The sequence below is a fragment of the Myotis lucifugus genome, unplaced genomic scaffold, assembly GCF_000147115.1.
Source record: "Myotis lucifugus unplaced genomic scaffold, Myoluc2.0 scaffold_31, whole genome shotgun sequence".
Classification (NCBI taxonomy): Eukaryota; Metazoa; Chordata; class Mammalia; order Chiroptera; family Vespertilionidae; genus Myotis; species Myotis lucifugus.
Window position 1 is genome coordinate 6,074,241 of NW_005871079.1, and position 23,493 is coordinate 6,097,733.

Consider the following 23,493-nt stretch of genomic DNA (forward strand, 5'->3'; position numbering starts at 1 on the left):
TATGAGGCTGTGTAATAATGGTAGTTTGAGTAAAGAGAAAACAACCAAAAACAAACCATTACATGTGCAACATTTCTCTGAAATATTTCATCACAGAAAAGATAGACAAATCACTAAGGCATCGAATGAAAGCTTGCATCATCTGGACAGTGCTTGCTTACGTGAACCATAAAGAAGTTGGCAGAAATTAAATCAACTGAATGCAAAAAAAATTTTTATTTTTACAGAAATATTGAATCACTAAGCCTTGCTAAGTGTAGTGATATTTCCAGGCGTTTACAAAACCATACACACACACACACACACACACACACACACACACGCATGCATGCGCACACACACAGTTGAGGCAGGGCTTCAAAAACCAAATGCTTTAGCCTACTGCTGACACTAGAATAATCACTTTCATATCCTGTTGTCTACCTATGGCTCTCTTATATTTACTCACCAAAGACTTTTTTTTTAAGCCTGTTAATTCACTACATATTAAATGGAATGACTTAATTTTCTAGATATTCCACAGACAGCAGTTGAGAATATAGGTGAGGAAACGTCCCCTGATTGTGCAGTCTTCTTAACAGATATCATTGCTAAGGTGATTAAGTCGTTACTTATTACTTGTATTGTACTATAACAAAAATGGGAATTTTATAAAGTATGGTAATACACTTTTTAAATAACAGCTTTCTTGAGACATAACTAATATACCCAACAATTCACCCAATTAAAATGTACAATTCAATGGTCTTCAGTTTATTCATGTAACCATTATCATAATCAATTCTAGAACACTTTCATCTGGGGTTATAAAACTTTAGTGAGTTGCCAAATATCTAACTAGCCAAAATACTAGACTACTTAGTTAGAAAAGCTTGCTACTAAATGCATTCCCTCTCCTTTTAAAGTATATACTTATATTTGGTCTTTGTTGTTTTCTTCATTTTCCACTTAACACATGCTCAAGAGTTTGGATTTGATTCAGCATCTTATAAGGAGCCATTAAAAGTTTTTGAGGAGGTGTTAACTCTATCATAGGAATCTATTAAGAAGACAAGAGGCATGGCATGAGGGGATATTTCAGACTTTACAGGAATGAAACTAGACAAAAGTGGAAGAGGGTTGCAACACAGCATCAAAAAAGCTAAAAAGATGCTATAAAAGTATAGAAAGGATAGGGTGAAAAGATTTACAATAGTGTTAAAGGTAATTAGCTTTGCATATGGGATGAGTAGCTTTTCTTTTTCTTTTTGCTAGCTTATATATTCTGAATTCAACAAACTGAATAATTATTTTGTAAAAAGCAAACAGATGTTTAAAAGAAACTGAAAAAAATATAGTTTACCCCCTTACAGAGGACTTTAGATCACAAATGTAACAGAAGTGGTGATAAAGGTGAAAGAATACTGATCTTAAAGTCAGAACAAGTGAAACATGAGGTGGTTTACAGCCTTATTTGGACTTCCCCAAGAACCTATCTTCTGAGGTTAAAAATGAGATAAAATACATAAGAAAATCTTAAAGCGTGATCAAGTATTATATAAGGAATGATTCTACTAGATGGTCAGCCTTTAGCAGAACATGTACTTTTGGGTTTTCTTATTAATTCTGCAGTGATCCATCTGTATGAGTATCATGATACATTTGCAAAATGGTTGGCTGGAAGAGGATAAACGAACTGGAGCGCTGGATTAAAACCATAACCCTCACTTCATTAGACCTTGTTCTAATCAAAGGAAGAAAAAATAGTAGGACATTCTCAATAGGTTTCCTGGGAAACTCACCCAAAAATAGGAAGTATTATCAATCCCCAGTAAATATTTAACAATAGTCCTTGATCTCAGGACCTTGAACACAGTAGGAGTTCAAAGAAATGAAGTTAATCAGAAAATATTACACCCCAAAAAATTATGTAGATAGCTGTGAGGGTTTGGAGCCAGACACCCCAAGATGTGCTTCAGTATGGGGATTGTTTTGAGCCAAAGGGCAAATTTAGCTGTGGGTTCAGGAGAAACTAGTCCCTTTGCTACCATTAAAATGTTCAACCTTGAACAGTCACATAAACATGGGCCATAACTCCCTTTATGTGCAATAATAGTCAAACTAGAAAAACTCAAAAGTGCCTTCTATTTCTATAATGATATAAATCTTTAATACCTTTACAAGGCCACCCTTAATTAAAGTTTGGTTTTCACCACAATGCAAGTGGGGGGAAGAGGGGGCAGAACCATGTACCTTTACCATGCAAGTGACTAAAGTATTATTTTAAGATTGTCCTACATAATGTTAGGCAACTATCAAAGTAATGCTTTAAAAATTATTTTAATAGCAAGAGAATATATTCATCAAATATTAGAAGGGAAAGTAAGCAGCATGAACAAATGATACCTGTTCAAAATCTATTGATGCATACAGAACAGACATGTAATATTAACAATACAGTATGTTTGATGGCAATACCAGTGATTTTTCTCTTATCCTTTTCTGTATTTCCTAAATTTGGTACACTTGAATGTATTTTTAAATCAAAGTTATAATAATAAACAGCATTTCGGAATTATACTAATAGGGTTCACAAAGCTTCAGTTGAACAAAGTAACCTGGCTGCATTCAACTTCTTTCTAAATTCATTCAGAAGCCAAGCATATCACCAATAGAGGCTATTTTATAAAACTTTGTCAGGATACAAGTTGTCACCATTCTCCCAAGGTCCCCAGACATCTAAGCTGCCTCACCCCATCTACTCTCTTTAGATCAGACACCAAACCATGCTTCTTTCCTCCCCCATTGTGCAATCCATTCTCTGAAGCCCATTCTGGTCCAGCCCATGGGGAAGATGTTTGAGGGCAGTGGAGCTTCATGGACCCCCAATATTAACCCTTGGCCACTGCCATCTCTTCTGCAATCAGTAGAGCAGTGCCTCACATAGTCATGATACTGACTTAGCTTATCCAGAGTGGGATTAATCATTCAAAGTACAGTCACATAGTCAAGGAATATAATAGGACACACTGCCTCTTTAACTCAGCTGTGATTCCACAATTATTTGTTGATGACCAGAGTGACAAGAACACCTAAATAATTCAGGTATTCAACATCTAAATGCCCCACTATGCAACCAATTCCTGGGAGGACCTAAATTAAAAGATGGCATGGAGCCCAGCTGGCACGGCTCAGTGGTTGAGCATCGACCTACGAACCAGGAGGTCACGGTTCGATTTCCGGTCGGGGCATATGCCCGGGTTGTGGGCTCGATTCCCAGTGTGGGGAGTACAGGAGGCAGCCAATCAATGATTCTCTCTCATCACTAATGTTTCTATCTCTCTCTTCCTCTCCTTTCCTTTCAGAAATCAATAAAAATGAAAAATAAAAAGATGGCATGGGAAATGAGAGAGCGCCACTCAGGTCGGGAGGGATGTTTCGCCCCAGAACACTGAGGACCGTGGCCCACCGCTGCCCAGAATGAAGCCGAGCAGCTGGAGAAGCACAAGGTCTGTCTGTCGGCTCACAGTTCCTTCTGAGTCTGTCTTCACAGTAGGACTTCCTTATTTGTTTGAAGTCTTGTAAATTCCCAGAATGTCGGGCACACCCATGCTCACATGGAAGTACAAAAACACACTGCAAAGCCAAATCCGAATGGTTCCCTGGCTATTAGTTGGAGGCCATCCATCAGATAAGGTTCGTTTTCTTTTACATGTTTAATATGGCACCTTCACAAAAGAGATAAGAACGCTTTAATGAAAACCTCCTTGCCAGCTTTGAAAGTTAGCACTCAAACCAGATAGGAAGTGGCTGTAAAGTTGCTTTGCACAGAAAGTAGGAAAATAAGTAGTAAACAGAAACCAGATTTTCTTAAATTCTACACTGCTTTGTTACCACTAAAGTAAATGTGCTGCCTTAGGTCATGCTTGTCTGGGTTATGATCACATGCAAAACCTCGGCCAGAATTGCTCACCAATATTTTATTCGTGTGGCTTTTCAAGAAAATGCAAAATGATCTTTATGTTTATTAGAAGATAGAAAAAGCTTTCCTACTTTGAAAAATGCTTAATTACTTAGGTGAGAAGTAAGCTGCATACTCAGAAATAAAAAAACAGATCCTCTTAGTGGGGGGGGGGGATGGTTGTCCTAATTATACATGAATGATCTAATTAAACTGTCATTCACAATTCATTAAAGCTGTTAATAAATTGTAAATGGGGAAAAATGGATATGATAGTTAAATTTACAGGACCGTTAAAACCTATTAAACATAAAGACAGCCAAGAACTGGTGAACTTTCTTGAGTACATTATCTCTAGACCTCACTTAGGTGAGGATCCTTCAACGCCTCTTCTGAAGGCTCCAGACCCCCGCCTGCTCATTTACAAATGAGGAAACTGAGGTCTGCTCAAGTTCAGTGACTTACCCAAGTTTATATCCTCTAATTTTCCTAGCACGTATACGGTTGCCACACTTCCTAAATTGCATGTGCTTCTTGGTTCCAAACAGAAAATGGGAGCATGCCTTGCTGCTGTCGGTGCAGAGGGGGGGGTGAGGAAGCTTGGAGCGATGCTCAGAACAGATATTAGAAGGAAAGTTAACTGATGCAGAGGAGAGAGCACCAACACTGAGGTAGTAACATCTCCAGCTACAGAAAAACAGCCACGGTGCTCGCTGACAGGGCATGAAAAGAGAAGCATCGGGAACTAAAGCAAACAGAAAATCTCTATTACCTTTGATATGGCTAGAAAAACAGAGTTCCTAGGAGTTTCAAGGTGAATAAGGAATCCTTATTACTAATTTACCTATTACCAGAGGAAAATTTTCACTTAAAACAAGATAGTATCACAACACCAACCAGCCAGCAGAACGATCACTATGTCAGTAATGGATTTAGAATAAGCAGAACAAATCTCTTTTCTAGCTGTAGGAATCATGTGTTTTCTTCTTCTTAAGATTCCACATTTTAAGGGAACCCCAAAATTACCTAGGTAATGGAAACCCCATCAAAGACAGGCCATGCTGCAGTGAGTGCCTGATCCCCAGCCCTTGCATACAAACCCTGGGCATATGAACCCATGCACTCCACCACTAGACTCCTGAAAAGCTAGTCTCTTAAAATGACCCAAAATCAAATAGAAAAACAAAACAGAACATGCTCTGCATTGGTGTCCACAGGAAGCATCTTAGACATTAGCAGCATATTTACAATAACTTTTAAAGTTCCTTGCTAAAGAAATTGCTGGCCCCACACTCGGCTCAGAGCACAGTGACTGAAGCCCGAGCTCTCAGGACAGACAGATTCGGGCACTAGGACTAGCTGTGTGGCTTGGAGCAAGTTGCCTAATCTCTGCTGTCACTTTCACCATCTGCAAAATGAAGATAAGCATGCCTAGCTCAAAGGGTGTTTTTGCAGATAAAACACACGTAAAGCCCTTAGCAGACTGCTTGTCGCAAAGTAAAATTCTGTGACTATATTATGGTAAATAAACCCCAAAGCTGTTCACTAAGTAGCCCCATCTCCCATCTCTGCCCACATGCTGGCCATACTTCGGGCTATGCCCATCTCCACACTCCCCCAACAAGCAATGCTCTTGCAGACTTCCAGGCTTTTGATTCCTAGTCCCTTTTCCCACATGCCCGGCTCTGCCTGGCCAAATCTCTCTCATTCTTGTTCTTTAAGTTGGCCAACTCCCCTGAGGCCAGTTGGCAGCTCCATCTATGTCTATTATGTGATTACATTTGGATTATAGTTACTTATGTAACAAGAAAGAAATTTATTTACTGGAATGGAGAGGATGGGGGGGGCGGGGGGGACATGTCCAGGCTATTTCCATGAGGCAGTGGGCTTATTAGCAGGACCCGCTTCCCAGGAACACAAACTTTGGGAGAGTCTCAACGTGAAAGGAAGGGAGGAAAAGATGCAAAGAGCATGAGATGTGACACTGCCCTATGCTCAAGATGTCCCCATATCTTCTCCAAAGTTACTAAACCTCACAAAGTCAAACATGGTTGAGTGAGAAAAAGAGAGAGAGAGAGAGAGAGAGAGAGAGAGAGAGAGAGAGAGAGAGAGAGACACTCCACGGAAAAAAACAAGATCAAGTGTGTGCCATGAGGATGTTTTGGAAGGGTTCTGAAATGCCTAAAGCACTAACCTCACATTCAGGCTAAGTTTTACCCAAATGTCAGACGGCAGAAGTTTCCATGTACTACATGACTTGTAAATGTTTATGTGTCCATCTCATTTCCCCGTTACACTACTCCCCCATTGTGAAGTTCTCATGCTGGGGAAATCGTACGGCACAGTGGTTTACAGCCATGCTTCTCAAACTTGACCAGGCATTCGAATCTCCTGGGAATAGTATTAAAATGCACATTCAGATTTCACAGTGCTGGGGTGGAGCCTGAGAGCCTGCTTGTCTAACCAGATGGGGCAAGTGATGCTACGAGATCATGTGAGCAGTGCACAGAGTAAGAGCCACACTGCCTGAGTTCACAGCCTGTCTCTGCCACTTCATGGCTGTGTGACCTGGAGCAAGATACTTCACCTCTCTGGGCCTTCCGGCCTCCATCCACACATAAAAGTACCTACTCCTAGGGTAGTTACTGAGGATCAATGAGTGAACATGTGCAAACATGCCTAGAAGAGTATATAGCACAGAGAAAGTGCTAGATTTTAGTTATTGTTATTATTAATATGTATTTCTGACTACCTCCCTACACCAATAAGAGCAGCAATAGAAAAAGCAGAAATCAATGTTTTTTAATGAAATTATTTTTTAATAAATCGAGAATATGAATAAATAAAATAGTATGCACACTAAAATTCTCAGAGGGCATTGCTGTAATAATAAAACATGGGCAGAATTTAAAACTAGTCATTTTAAACTGATAAGGAGGTACATCCAATATCTTCCATCTCTCGAAATCTCAGACTTGGCTTTCACTCACTGTTCCAACTCGAGGACACAACTGTTGGTACTCATTGGCCAGGAGGCCTTTCACCCTTTTCCAGCCAAAGAGAGACTGAGGCCTGACGGGGAGCTACCTAAGAAGACAGGGCCAGAGAGTTGGGGATGAAGAAGAGCCTGGAATTAAAGGTCTGGAGTGGGGGTTCAGCCAGGAGGGCAGCCTCAGCCACACAGGCTCCAGCCTTCCCTAGTGCTGGGTCAGGCCCCCAGTTGCAAGAATCAGCACAGAATCCTAACGAGTGGGTTGAGCACAGCAAAAAGAATGGTGGCGTTATTATTTACTGAGCATCCATTGTGCAGTAAATAGGGGCCTCAGTCATCCTATTCATCCTGATGGTGACCCTAAAGGTTAAATTTTATTACCCCATGTGCAGCCTAGGATGCCTCCCAGCATTGTTTGGGAGACTTACTCATTACCCATCCTTAAAATGAATAATCCCATAGCAGCTGACCCTGGAACCTTAGGGCACAGAGAGGCCAAGCAGGAGGCATGAGGCAGACTGTCAAGGCACTGTTCCTCAGTGGGAACCAAAGCAGAACTCAAATTCTGAAATTTAGGCGTGACCTAGGGAGCAAGGCAGGAACCTGAGGTCAGCATGGACCACACTCCTGGTCAGCAGCAGTGCAAGCCACTCAAGTCTAAAGCCTCTGGCTGGACAGGGCCACCACTGCCATCTCACCCCAGGTCACAGCCCTGGGAGTGGGTAGGTGAGTTGCAGGAGGGAAAGCCTATTGCTCCATCTTGGGCAGGCTGGGGGTGGGGGTGGGGGTGGGGGGTGCTACCAGGTCCAGAGCTGGGAACTTCACTGTATTTTTAAAGAAAAACATTAAGAGACTTACATGCAAATTCTCTTTAAGAGCAGGAAACGTTTCCATATGTTCTATATCTTTACTCATATTCAAACTCAAAGCTCCACCTTGGTTCAGAATCCTATTCTCTGCCTCCCTCTTGAATTCCCTGCAGTCTGGTTTCTGTCTTGAACCCTAGGAAAAAACTACCCTCAGAAAAGATTACAGCTTCATACCCCATCTGGTGTCCTCTCCCCACCACTGCTTCTCCCTGTACTTTATTTCTTACAGATGCATCTTCCCATTTAAAAACGTTGTCATATCTGGGTTAAACTACATGCTGAGATGTTCTCACCGGGCGCCCTTCCTGAAATGATGCTCCCCTGTCAGCAATTATAAACGATCCCATCAAACACAGATCCATGTGTTGGTCAGCTCAACTCATCACCAAATGCTCAATTCCCTACAAAGGGAATCGCGCGTTTCAGGGCACTACAGCATGCCGTCTGCAGTAGGTTGCGCCTGCGGCGTCTTCACTGCACTGTTTCCTTCTTGATTGGTTTCTGTCCCTCCACACCAGAGTGCCATCACCACGTGATTCAGGAAAACACGTTACAACATATTTGGAGCCCACCTCTGAAATCCTCCCCGGCAGCCCCGTGTCCAGCAAACCTTCCCCATCAGGCACACCTCCCCTCCCAGGGCCACCCGCTGCACCCACTGTCATCCACGCCACATCCTGCTTATTTCAATATCTGCCTTCTCATGGATTAAAAACATCTGTACAGATAAACAAGAAAATGTTTAGAAGTAGTTATCTCAAGGGAGGGGATGGGGAAAGGGAAGGCAGCCTTTTCCCCTCATCTCTCTGCTATTTGAAATATTTTGCCACGTGCGTGCACTGCACTTATTTTTCACTAAATGCTTTTTATGAAAGCACCAGCTAACATGTACAAATATGTGTAAGCACAAGAATAGTCACTGCGATGTTCTCATGGCTGGGGAAAAGGGTGGAAAATAATAGGTAGAACCTGGAAACATCAAAATCAATCAATCAAGAGGGTCTGGGTGCAATAAATCAGATTAAATCTATAAACCGATACTGGGCAGCTACGAAAAATACTTTGTTGTCATTGGAAACAACCACTACATATATATATATGACTGAAAGCACTGTGATGTCTTCACATCCATCTACACTGTGTGAGGTACATCTATAAATAAGACTGCTGAACATAATCAACCTTTACCAGAATCGCCTTCATTCACTTACTTTCATCAATGGTCATTGCTAAAGGTGTTTGGACTCACCTTTCACAAATACCTTCAGAGTCCGTTTACAAGTTATACAAGACAAATCAGCCTCTGGGCCTTACAGTTCACTCACTCGTCTGTTTAACTAAAATGACATTATAGGCAGTCAACCTCCTTAAGGAAAGCCCATCTGTTCTCAGTCCACGGCTAGAACGAGCCCCTCACTTGGACACCAGAGAAGAAGTTTCTTTGAGGAGAGTGAACTCCGAGGCCCTCTGTCCCATGTAACGTCATGATTTTCCACATTCAGTTTGTGGGAAAGACCTTTAAGGGCTTATCTCGAAAAGGCATCAGATCCAAAAGATCTGAATGATTTCAAAGTTTACATTTCAAAATATCCTAAATAAGCTCCTTCGGTATTCACTGTGCCCCAAGGATCAGTCAACACCACACAACGCAGGTCTACTGATGCAGGCCAAGGGGGTGCACTGATTCCAGGCCTTTATACTACAAAGAGTGCTCCTTCACCCCTCCTTCTAACTACCTGCCGAAAGGCATTCTATGATCATTAGGATAACCATGAGTGCACAAAAAGACAAAACTCAAATATGTCCAAGTCTCTATTGGTTAAAAAGCCTCGTGGCAAGGCTAAAATTAGGTAATATCTGTATTTTGTATTCTCTATTCCACGTAATAATGTGAAAAAGTATGCCTGAAGGTGTATTGATTCAAAGCAGAAAATATATTCATTTTTGTATTTAAGAAGAAGTTTATGTGGTGATGTTGTTTCAAAAGTTGCACTGGGGTAGGACATGATCTAACAATTCTACAAAACAGAGAGGAACATAAAGAAACCTTTCCTAGAACTTTCTAGTATATGTTAAATCCAACACAAAAATAGAAACAGCACATGGGATATTCTTCTATAAGAAATCCTCTCTCCTTTCTTCCTCCATTTAATCACTGTAGAACAAAAGTATCAATAGTACACAAATAATAAAAAAGAAACCAAGTAGGTTCACAGTAATCAGACATGCCTTTATGCCAAGTTTATTATGTTTTCAAATCATTAACTTAGAACAATTAGGAAATTGGGAGAAATTAAGATTGCAGAAAAAATTAAGTTTCAGCTTTAATAAAGTTATTCTTTAAGTTACTTATCAAATTTCAATACAAAATAGCCACTATGCATTTAACTTCCTGTTTTCCAAATTCAGTTTACTATGCTAAATCAGCAATGTGTCACTTGACTACTAAAATGCAACATGTGTTTCATTCCATCTATTGCTTAATAATTCATAGGTAAGTGCCTAAGAAGCCCATTAATAAATAATGAGCAAAAACAAATTATTAGATGTCATCCTAGTGACTCAAACCAAAAGACAAGATTGAAACTGGGAAAACATGAAGAGCACTTCCAATGGGGAAAGCGGAGAAATAATAAATATAAATTAAGAACTCCATCAAAATGAACAATTCTCTAGAGAGAAGTTTTAATAAACATGAAAAAATATTTGTAACTTGGGAACATGGACAAAATCATACACTTCCATGGCAGGTGCCTCACACTGAGTTCCCAAGTCCATCATCTCGGTGAAGCCTACCAGGTGGAGAGCACTGAAGGTGAGGGTAGAAGCGGCAGAGCACTCCTCAGCCACTGCCCTGGGAGTTCCCTCAGCCTGTCTGAGATGTGCTCTTCGTGGAGCCCATCCCTGGAGGTGGAGGGCCCAGTGTATTTTTCTTTTAAAATCCTCAACAGGAAAAATTTCCATTGCTTTTCAGAGAGAGTAGAAGGGAGGGAAGGAGAGGGAAAGAGAGCGCGAGAGAGGCAGAGAGAAACATCTATGTGAGAGAGACACATCGACTGGTTGCCTCCAGCATGCTCTCTGACCAGGGGGTGGGGAGCAAACCTGCAACCCAGGTGCATGCCCTTGACCAGGAATCAAACCCTCAACCCTTAAGTCTAACAATTTAGCTGCAGGCCGGGTGTATCTTGACAAGGTCTTGAGATGCTTCTGATATGCATCCAAGTGCAAGAACCCCTAATTATTTCTGGCTGTCTCCCTACAAAAATCATCTCTGGGTGTTTGTTGCTATTTCCATGTTTGTGGTATTAAAAAATAATAATTTGTGTGCTTTGAAAATTACTGAGTGTTTTCAGGGCAATATCTAAAAGCTGGTACAGATGAGTTGAGAAAGCTGCATGGAGAAAAGGCGCGCCTCTCCTTTGCCTTCCCCAGGAGGAATCTGCTGGAGGCTAGCAGAAGGCACATCCAAAAGGGAGGAGCCAGAATGAGAACCTGCTGGCCCTACCAGGCACTGAATGCCTGCACACCTAACCCAGTGGCAGGCCTTCTTTTCTTTCTTCAAACAAAAACAAAAACAAAATATGAGCAGATGGTTCATGTGTGACTGCTTTGTGAAGTAAAATAATCCTCTTAAGGCATTTAATCTGCCTGTGTTTGAACAGATAATAAATACTGTGGCTATCAAAACTAAGGAAGCAAACAGAATACAGCTGGTTGGCAATGAGAGAGAACCAAGAAACAACTGCAATGAACCCTTGCACCACTGACCTGGCTTCCTACCAGCTGCAGGACAGGCCTTCCCTGAAGACCCACCTTGGCTCTTAGAATTTTTCTTCACCCCAACACATACTCACTGTTAGAGAAACAACCAAGTAAAGTGTTATCTCTCACTGTCAAAATATTTAATTCTCTATTCTCATCAAACTAAAAAATCTGGGCACAAATATTTTCTATCCCATTTAACTGAGTGGCACAAAGCATTATGCTTTCTTCCAGAACAAGGTTTAAGATGTCTCTCAGGGAGCCCATAATGAACTTGGTCTCACTTCTTTATCACCTGAGTTGAGCACGTGAGCTTGAAAAGTTCAGTTGCACCCCTTTGCTTGCATCTGATACCAGCAAATGGTAACATCGTCATAGAGACAGGGTTCAGCTGGGTTTCCATGGAAGAGGCACTGTAACCAGATTTCCACCCTCTCTCAACAGGTATTTTGTCTTTTTTTCTTCCTAATACGTTCAGCTCAGCCACATGCCAAATGGTTTTAGAGAATTCCAGTTAACAGGAAGTCATCTTCCTTTTGTTCCATAATTGTCAAAAAGAAAGGTGTCTAATGGATGTCAACTTGGCCACAGTGCCACCGTCGTGGGGCTTACGGAGCAGAACTGAGAGCACTTGGATTTTCAGACCTGTGTTTCAGAAGCATCCTGATGCTTGATCAAACATGAAGAACGATACCAAGAGTCAGGCTCAGTAACACCGTTGAGCACACCAATTGTGTGACTTCCCCCAAGACAGAATTTCCCAGGCAGTTTAACATCACATCCTAATGAACTCAGACTAGCACTGAAGAAAGCCTGTCATATTTCAAAAACTGCTAGAGTTAAAAGGACACAAAATTAGGATCCCAGAGTTGCAAAAGGTTTTCAAGATCCTCCACCTCAAACCCCTCATTTATTGCAGACACATAAACAGAGGCCCAGAGCGATTAAGAGAGCAGATTAAATCCAGAGCAAGCTAATGGCAAAACCAGGCCTGGTAACAAGGTCTCTTGGTTCTTGCCACAGTGCTATTAAGCTGACAAAACGTCCCCGTCATTCCTGTGTTAACCACCAACCCAATAACGAAGTCCTTCTAAGGAAGGCAATAGTGGTGTCCAGAGAAAACTCCATATTAGCACTCTGGGTAATAGGCTCAATTTTCATTAAATGTGCTTCTGACCATTGCACGATTTCTGTTACAGCAGGTCTCTCCTGCATAACCACAGAATAACAACTGGCCTGCTAATAAGCCTGAAATGGTAAAGAATCAGGCATGACACACTTTACACTATCAACGCTGAAAATGTTCAAATGCCATAGTGATTGCTTCAAAATAAGTATTTGGGGGGGGGGGAGTGATGGGCAGCTTTCTAGAATCTTTACTCCTTACTGAAGTCAAAGAAAAGTATTTTTATAGTTTCCATTCATATACAAAACAAATTTGAGTAACTAAGTAATAAAAAATAACAGCAAATTCTATTCATGCGAAATTTGGTAAATAATTCGAGAATTATGCTCAATAATTCTCAAAAAGGCTAAATGAATTTGTTAGAAGTTTGACTCGCATAAATATGAAAGGATTAAAACGGGTATTTCATTTGCCTACTTCAAATGACTTGATAGATAAGTTTTATGGATTTATCTCAACTTTTTTAAAGGTATGATAAGTGTTTAGATTTCCAGGCTCATTAAACCTGAACCTTTAGATGTACATGAATAAAGGAAGTGCTCTCTAGTAATAACTTTGTCTAAAATACTCAGTAGACTTTTTGACTTAGATTTGTCCAGAATCCTCACCACAGAGAGCTATGGACACACCTACGACAGGTAATCCCTGCTTCCACTCAGAACCGAGAGGGGATACTGCCCTTCTGAGGACGACTCCACCGCGACCTTCAGTGGGTCCGTGAATAAGCCGCACCCATGATACATAATAAAGTCCACGCGAAATATTCTTATTCCTTTGTTTTTTCACCAAAGGCTCTCATTTTTTTATTAAATAGTAACAATAATATGTGTATTGAAAGCTTGCTGTTTACCAGGCCTTGTTCTGATGTGCTTTATCTGGGGTAATTTAACCCTCCCAACAATCTAATAAAAGGTAGGTAATACTACCATTACATAGAAACCCAGCATTATTCCATCTGAAACTTACTGGACTCAAAAACTGAAGGAGAAATGTATAGTCCAAAGACAGAGAATTTGAAGGTAACCGCTAAGGAAAAAAAATTTTTATTACTTGTGCAAATTTCAATCCCTACCATCCTGCCATGGCCCTGTCATGACCCTATTATACACGACAAACATCCAGTTTCCTTTCTCATGTCCTTGGAATGTGGGAAGAACTGAGAAAATGGTTTCAAACTCCAAAAGATTCATGTTTTCCTTTTAGTACAAGGATCCCTTACTTCCAAAGCCTTACATCCTACGAAAAGATCAATTTCTAGGGCAGACATTGTAGCCCTCTCGGATTAGCACTGCTCAGTCTCTTCTCAGCATTCTGAATTCCAGTTGCCACCTCTCCCAAGCCAATGGAGAAAACAGAGCCCCAGGAAGGATGAGGAAGGAAAACACCCTCTCACCCAACTCAGCCCAGGGAGGAGAGCGTGTGCACACTCACTGCAGGTATGGAAGTGAAGGGGACCAACTGTCTGCAATGCAACATGCATTCAACTGTGTTCAAGATGAAATGAGACCCCCCCCCCCGCCCTCCATGCCCACTGCTGGGCACCAGGGACACACCGCCTCTTTCCCTAAAGACAGCAGGTAACAGAGTAATGAAACACCTGAATTACACGACAGGCATTGGATGAAAGAGGAGAATGGTACAAAGAGTCATACAGGGAGGCATCGCTTACTCGGAGTTTTGAAATAGGAACAGATGATTCTCCAGTGGCCTGGGAAGATGGGCAGAGAGGATAGTGTGGGTAGCAATCATACCCAGGAATGATAACATTCCAGTGCAGAACTCTGAATGAGGGTAACACCTAATAATCTTGGAAGAGTACAGCTGGGGACGGAACGATAGAAATAAATGCTGCAGCGTAAAAATAAAATAATAATGATAATAATATCCACAACAGGTAAGGTCCCTGTCTCTGTCCCTTGGGCCCTGCATCGTGTAACAATCCGAACTACACACAGGAATGGGCAGAGTCACTCTTGCATGGGAAGCAATTACTGAGAAGTGGACGCTCTGGTGGCGGAGGAGAGCATGGGGAATTTGCTTGTTCTTTTCCAACTAGGTCAGGTTCACAGAGGCGATGAGATTTCATGAGTAACTTGAATGAAAGAAAGATCAGATATGTGCAAGCTGAAGAGGTAAGGAAGGAGGAGGTTGGAGGCATCAGGGAGCCCACCTTATTTAATATGGTTTAGGCTGGCCCCTCCATCAGAGGATGGAAGAGGAACAGTTTACCTGGGTCCTGCACCCATTAGAGCAGTTGTTCTCAACCTTCCTAATGCCGAGACCCTTTAATACAGTTCCTCATGTAGTGGTGACCCCAACCATAAAATTATTTTTGTTGCTACTTCATAACTGTAATTTTGCTACTGTTATGAATCGTAAATATCTGATATGCAGGATGTATTTTCATTGTTACAAATTGAACATAATTAAAGCATAGTGATTAATCACAAAAACAATATGTAATTATATAGTCAATATGTGTTTTCCGATGGTCTTGGCGACCCCTGTGAAAGGGTCGTTCGACCTCCAAAGGGGTCGCGACCCACAGGTTGAGAACCACTGCATTAGAGGGCGCCAACTGTGGCTGCCAGTGGCAAAGTCCAATTGGAATGAGAGGGCAGGATTTGTTTAGGCACAGGCTTGTTGCCACCTAAACATTTCTACTGGTTGTGCTTCCTCTGTGATACGCCAATCATGGGGCAGCTCATACAGGCAGGCATGTTCTTACAAGAGCAGACACTTTATTATTAGTCTATAGTTAACTTTACAAATGTGTCTTTTAAAGATGTAATATTTTCAACATCAAAGAATTATTTTAAAAAAAGAAGAAGAAGAAAAGAAAGAAAGCAGCAGCAGAAGAAAAGAAAACAGTCCCTGGGAACTCACATAGTTGTTACACGCAGTTGTTAGATTTTTTCTTTTTTTTTACTACCTTTTTTTTTCTATATTTAACCTTATAGAACGCTGGCTTGAAAGGAGCTGTTCAGGGCTGCTTTTTCAAGGTATTATGCCTGTGGCTGTCTTGGATCTCTGGCATCCAAATAATAAAATGCACCACAAAGAAAACAAACAAACAAAAAAACCCCAAATATGTCTTTTAAAAAAAATTTTGCCTTTATAAAGGTAATGTGGACAAACAGTATTTCTGGGTCTCAGTTTCTTCATATTTATAAGAGGAACAGCAGAGTAGCTATTAACGGAGAAACTTGTTTGCAGAGTTAAAAGGACAAATAACTGTATTTAAGCTCAGTATCTGGAGCACTGTAAATTTTCAGTAAATGCTGGCTGTTGCTATTTATTTTTCATTGTTTCTCAAAACCCCTTCAAGAGTCAGAATTTAAAATTATATGAATTGATCAACCTTTTTCATATGTTATGAATTATGTCTCCATTACATCCTCCTGCCAATTCAAAAAGAATAAAGATTAGTTTGAACTGACAAAATAAAATGTAACTAAAAAAGTACATCTATAGCCCCAACCCATAAAATATACCACTGAAACAATAATAAATAACTTTCAGATTGTGCAGTATTGTGAATGACACTGGCCTATTCACTAATGTGAAAAATTTAGGGTTTCCATTGGAGGTTATGAAACTGACAAAATGTAAAAATGATTATTTGTAAAACTGATAAATATTTTTAAAGAAGCAACTTTAGGTTTAATTATTTGCTAAGGTTAGAGATACACGGAAGTATGCAAAACAAAATATGCCTGAAAGCTGATTTCAACCCTTAGACTAGCAGTTTAAAACCCTTGATAAACACTTCCGTTTTTTGATGATTTCCCTTTTCCCAGCTCAAAGGTACTCAAATTTGTATCAGTATGTATGTATGTATTTATTTATTTATTTAAATATATTTTGATTTTTTTACAGAGAGGAAGGGAGAGGGATAGAGAGTTAGAAACATCGATGAGAGAGAAACATCGATCAGCTGCCTCCTGCACACCCCCTACTGGGGATGTTGCCTGCAACCAAGGTACATGCCCTTGGCCGGAATTGAACCTGGGACCCTTGAGTCTGCAGGCCGACGCTCTATCCACTGAGCCAAACCAGTTAGGGCTGTTATCAGTATTTAATGCAATTCACTGTTAAGAGAAATAACGAAACAAGTGATCACTCTATTGTATGTGTTGTAATATAAGCTTCACTGTCACTGTTTTTAATAGGTCTGGTATATAAACACCTGCATCAGAATCATTAAGGGAGAAGGTCCCAAAGAGTTCAAATTTCCGAGATGATCCTCCACACATTAAAGAGACCTCTTCTCCCTAGAACAATTTATTTTGCAAAATTTTTCTGTTCTATTCAGATTGTTCGTTGGGTTCTATCATTCCAAAGTCTCATGCCTCATTTAAACTTTCCTGGTCCTGGCCAGGTAGCTCAGCTGGTTAGAGCATCATCCTGATACAACAAGGTTTCAGGTTCCATATCCATTCAGGGCACATACAAGAAGCAACCAGTGAATGCATAAGTAAGTGGAGCAAATCAATGTGGTGTTCTCTCTCTCTCTCCCTCCTTCACTGCCCCTCTCTAAAGTCAATAAAGAATTTCTAACTTTCATTCTATAATAAAATATTTTCTTTTTTCTGATGTATTCTAAGTCAAAGAACCATTAGTTTGGAATTATCTGTTTTATCTCCTTTTCTATACAGAAGGTCCTCAAGTTACATCAGAGATCCGTTCCTACTGTGCAACGTTGCAACGTAACGCGATTTTCGCCGTAAGTCGGAACCCACCTACATAAGCACCTACGTCACTCACATGGAGCACACACACAGCAATAATAAAGTGAAACAGTAAAATAATTTAAAAGAAAGATAACAATTCCTGAACTTTACTTGTGGTAAATAAATAATAAAAAACATAAAGCACATATGTACATATGTCAAAATGACGGAACTTTTTTTTAATAAATAAATAGGAGATGGTGACGTAACCACCAAATGACGCACATCGAGTCCAACGTAACCCGAGGGCTGCCTGTATATATTTTTTATTTATACAGGTCTTATTATGTCCTTTATATTTAGAGAGAATGTAAAACTTATAAGTATTAAATGTGTGATAAAATCTCCATAAAATACAAATAAATATTGAAATAAAAATAAAGACTGCCATCACAAATCAGGATTTTATAGAAACAGTTCTGCACATAAAACTTTAAACTATCATTTGCAAACCACAATTTGCCTGAAAGTATGTTTTTGAGAAAATAACACAAGTCAGTATTGAATGTTTATCCAAACTTTATAGCACAGCACATCTTCATCCCTCACTGCTTTATTCCCTCACGTATTTTTATCTCTGTAATTACTAAGACTCACTGACTTTTTTCTATCTCTCTACTCCCCACAATTTCAGTATTTCACAATTACTCAAAGAGACGTATATTTTTTTAAAAGTTAAAGGAGTCTTTCCAAATAACTTCTGACAAATCTAACTATATGTTAATCAATTTTTCTATGGCAAACTTCTTGAAAACTAAGGATGTCACGATTCAGGCCCAAAGAAAAGGTGGATCCACAATTCTGGGAATCCTGCGTGTTCAGCCAGGGCCCCACCCTCTCTCTATGTAAAACCTGCAGATGAAAGCCAAATATAATCTTCTGCACAGACTCCACCCTCCAAAAGCACAGCAAAGGTGGATAAATGGATTCCTTGCCTCTTCGTTCAATACCATTTTTTTTTACATTGCTATTAGGAATAACAACGACCTGAATGGGATCATTATCGTTCGTCTTCTGAGTATTAGAGAAAAGAATGGGTATAGCTTTGGTTTTGTTTATTACTAGCGGTAAGGAATTTGCTTATTACTTGGGGTAAGGAAGTTTTAATTCTACTTAAAATGCTCTATCAAATCATCCTGCCCTTTCTTTCCTTTCTTTTCTCTATTTCCTTCATTTCTTTTCCTTCCAAACTCCTCAAAAGCAAGAGATGGGCAAAAGAATTGATATTGGTCGATTAAGATAGGCATTCCTTGCCCTGGCCAGTATAGTTCGGTGGTTAGAGCATCGGCCCTCGGACTGAAGGATCTTGGGTTCAATTCCAGTCAAGGTCTCATACTTCGGTCGCAGGCTGGATACCCGGCCCTTGTTGGGGCATGTGCAGGAGGCAAGCAATCAATGTGTCTCTCTCACATTGATGTTTCTCTCTATCTCTCCTCTTCCCTTCCACTCTTATCTAAAAAATCAATGGAAAAAAATATCCTCGGATGAAGAGTAACAACAAAAGACAGGCATCCCTTTCTTTTTCTACTCAAATCTTAACTTTATTCTAATACATTCAACTAGATTATTCTAAGAAATGCATTTTAATACTTGAGTATAATTTTCACGTATGTTTTAAAACGTATCTGGGATTTTGTTTTTATTCAGGTATGGTGAGGCCAACATCAGGTGATGACTGTCATTGAAAAGACAGTTGGTTACTCACAGTTCCCAAGAGGCCAGGCACGCCACATCATGTAAAGTCATGTCACATCACATAGGGCCACACAGGGAAGCGCCAGGGTCAGCCGGGAGGGAGAGGGAGCAAGAAAGCATGGCCAGAACCTTTATTGTAGTTTTCACAATAGGCAGACTGGACTGGCCAGTATGAACAATTCCAGTGGGCTCTGGTACCAGACCCTGGGGTAACATTCGGGCAAGAAGATAATGCACAAACAGTGAGAGCTCTAAAGGAGGTAGCTGGCAGCTGTGGGCTGTGGACTGGTTGGTTAGCATATGAAAAGCATGCTCTGCTCGCTGGAGAGTAGTTTGCTAACTCTAGGAATCAGCCAGCCCTGGGAGGAGTGGTCTCTCCAGGATCTGCAAGGCCAGGTGCCAGATCATCGAGAATATAAAAGATAAGAAAATATAGTTACCACAATATATCATTTGCAAAAGATGGAATAACCAACCTAAACTAAGACTCAGAGAATCCAAAATATTATTTCAGCCTATTACATCAACATTCCCTTCACTAACACTTAGAACAAGTAGAAAAACAAGAAACGTTGAGCTCACTTTCTTTCCTTCATTTTTTCATGCCTATGTTTTTTTCATGCAGGACTAATGAGTACAGAAAGCCTGGAAATCATTTTGTACAAGCAACCACTTCATAAAAGATGTATGAGATCATTCTCTGTGTGAGATATCCTTAATACATTTCATTATTAGAAACGCAGAGTTCAGGATCCAAGAAACAAAACAGTTTAAAATACTGCTTCCTTCTGTGTACTGCTAACAAAAATAAAATAGTCTTTCCCTTAAAAGTAATATCTGGTAATATTTTCATAAATAAAATCAAAATGACAAAGACAAATGCTTTCAGAATCTAATCAATTATACCAGAGTTTGAATTTATACTCCATTACTAAAAACAAACAATGGGAAACAACTAGGAAATCTAATAAAATATACAAAACAATTGTTTTAAGATGTTGGATAATAGGCAACACAGGGACACAAATAAGATAAATTTTATGACTGCCCCAGACAACTGCCTGAAAGCAGTTTTACACACGTGGCAAGGGCAGAGATGGGAGTTCAGGGAGGCTAACGTGTGCATGATAGGATGCTGGAAGGAGAGAGCTGCACAGAGGGTGTGCAGAGAGCCACCCTGGCATCCTGGCTCAGATATGATCTATGGATGTGGAGGGTAACACTCCATAAGATTTGGGAAAGAAACACTGGAAAGCAAAGTCCAAATGTTAGATCTAGACAAAGACATAGGAGAAAACTGGTGACCTTCGATTAGGCAAATATTTCCTAGCTATGACACTAACTGCATAGTCCATAAAAGAAAAAAAAATTGATAAAATGGATTTCATCCAATTAAAAAACTGATTTTCAAAAGACACTGTTGGCCAAATATATGGTGACGGAAGATGAGTTGACTTTGGGTGTGGACACACAATGTAATATACAGATCATTTATCATAGAAATGTGTGCTTGAAACCTATATGATCTTATTAATCAATGTCACCCCAATAAATATAATTTTTTTAAAAAAACACTGTTAGACTAAAAAGACAAACTACAGGCAAAGAGAAAATATTTACAAAGCATATATGTGAACTTATATTCAGAAAATATTAAGAACTTTCAAAACAAGTAATCCAAGTGAAAAAAAGGGGGGGGCAGATGTGCATCCCTCACAGATGGCAAATGAGCACATAAAAAACTACTCCAAGTATTAGTCATTAGGGAAATGCAAAGTAAAATCACATCCAGACACTACTTCACACCTTCTGAAATGACAATTAAAAGGACTGACCATACCAAGTGCTGGCAAGGAGGTGGAGCAATGGGACACTGCTACTGGGAATGTAAAGTACTACAACCACTTTGAAAAACAGCTTGGAAGATTCTGAAAAAGTGAAACATACACTTACCATGTGTTCCAGCCATTGTACTCTTAGGTATTTTACTCAAGAGGGTTAAAAAAAAAGAAAAGGATGACTGTTCATAGCAATTTTATTGTGGTAGCCAAAAACTACAAATGATCCAAATACCCATCTGTAGGTGAATGAATAAAGAAAAAGTGGTATATCCACACAATAATATGTCACAGAAAAAAAAAAGGGAGCAATCTATTGAGATACACAACATGAGAGAATCTCAAAATAATTTTATTGAGTGGGAAAAACAGCAAGAGTGGACATACTGAATAATCCCATATTTGTAAAACTGCACTACACGCAAGTTAGTCCATAGTAACAGGAATCAGACCAGCGGTTGCTCCAGGGCCAAGAGCGCTGGGATAGTGGAAAGAGGCAACTTTGGGGTTTGATCTTAATGGTGGCGATATATACAAATGACAAAATTTATTACATTTTACGTGTTAAATATGTACAGATTACTGTATATCGATTATATCCCCAAAAAACTATCATTACAAAATGTTATAACAAACTATTAGGGCCTATCTAAATTATATTTTACTGGGATCATATTACTAATATACACAAGCAGAATATTTTGCTATATATGTTTTCCTTTATAATAGGATTTTACTAAGTTGCAAAGCACAGTTTAAACTTTTTAAAGGTAATTACGGTTCCCCAAAGGAATAAAATTCATTTTCCTCAGGCTCGTTTTACTAAGCAATGCCTCACGATAGCCCAGACACTGAATCTTATTACTAGCCAAAACTGCACCCGAGGGAAAGTAGATAGGGCATTAATAAACATTAAAACAAAGTTTACTCATCATAAAGTCAGGAATTTCAAAGCTAAGAGACCCAGGAGGGGGGAGAGGTAATGAATTTGTGGAAAATAATGATATACAATCTGTAACTGCACATTGCCTCTTGAAATGTCCGTTTTCCAATACTAATCCTTGGCACGGGCGCTGAACTTGGACCCCACCACCCTCCAATAGCCCAGGTTCTTTCTCAGTGTCTGGACGTGCTCTCTCAGAGGAGGTCAAGGCCTCTTCCTCCTCCCGTGCTCCCTGGCCTGCCACTGCCTTTGCCATGGTCCTGCCCCAGGTCCTTCTTTGGTCTGAGCTTGGTCAGCGAATCAGCTGCCACTGTCTTCCCTCTTGCACAGTTTCTACCAGACACTCATTCTTCATCACTCTCCCCTAAGGGATTTCCTTTCTCAGTTCTTTTTTATTATTATTATTTCATCATCTTTTCAAAACATCTTCCTTCATAGAACAAGGATGCAACACAGGAATCGCAGAGTGGAAAGCTGCCCCTGTCCCCCGTCTCCTGATACCCCTGAGAGTCCAGCCACAGCTGCCTCTGTGGAGGGAAGAATCCAAACAGGGACCACTACACAACTCCAAAGACCTGTGTTCCCATGCAGCAGCGTTTTATATGTGAATGTCACCTGCACAACTGTTAGGTTTCAGCCACCTGCTGTGCCTAGAACCAGCCTCTCTCCTAAAATCTCAGGCCCAGTCTTGTTGGCACAGGTCCGTTCCAGCCTTCTCTGCACTCACAAGTGCCCTCTTGTTCCCCTTTCCTAGCCACCACAAAAAGGAGGGAGGTACTGATACAGGCTTCGACCTGGATAAACCTTAGTAACAGTAGGGTAAGTGCACAAAGGCAGACGCAAAGGGCCACATCTCGTGGGAATCCATTTATATGAAAAATCCAGAACAGGCAAATCCACAGGCACAGAAAGCAGACTGGTAGTTATCGGGGCTGGAGGAAGGGAGAAATGGAGAGAGGCTGCTTTTGGGAAGATGAAGATACTCTGAAATTAGATAGTGGTGATGGCTGTACAACTCTGTGAATATACTGAAAACCACTGGACTGTAGCACTTTAAAATAGTGAATTTTATGTTATGTATATCATATCTCCATTTTTAAAAAGATACCTCAATTACTGATTTAAAAACCATTTTTAAGCCCTGGCCAGGTAGCTCAGTTGATTGGACCATCGTCCCGATATGCCAGTGCTGTGGGTTCTATCCCCAGTCAGGGCACAAACAAGAATCAACCAATGAATGCATAAATAAGTACAACAACACATCTCTTTCTCTCTCTCCTTCCCTCTCTCTGACTCCCTCCCTCCCTAAAATCAATAAATTTTTTAAAAATTGAAAAAGATATCTCAATTACAGGAACTGTAGAAAGGCAGACACAGACACCAAGAATGTCGTTTGCTTAGAATAAAGTATTCTAGAGCTACTTCAGATGAAATCAAGTCCCTATGGGCTAAATGAGCCATTACCCTGAAAAGGAGAATTATTTCCCTTTTTTCTCTGCAGAAGAATCAAAAACTAAAGATTTCCTTTAAGTGTT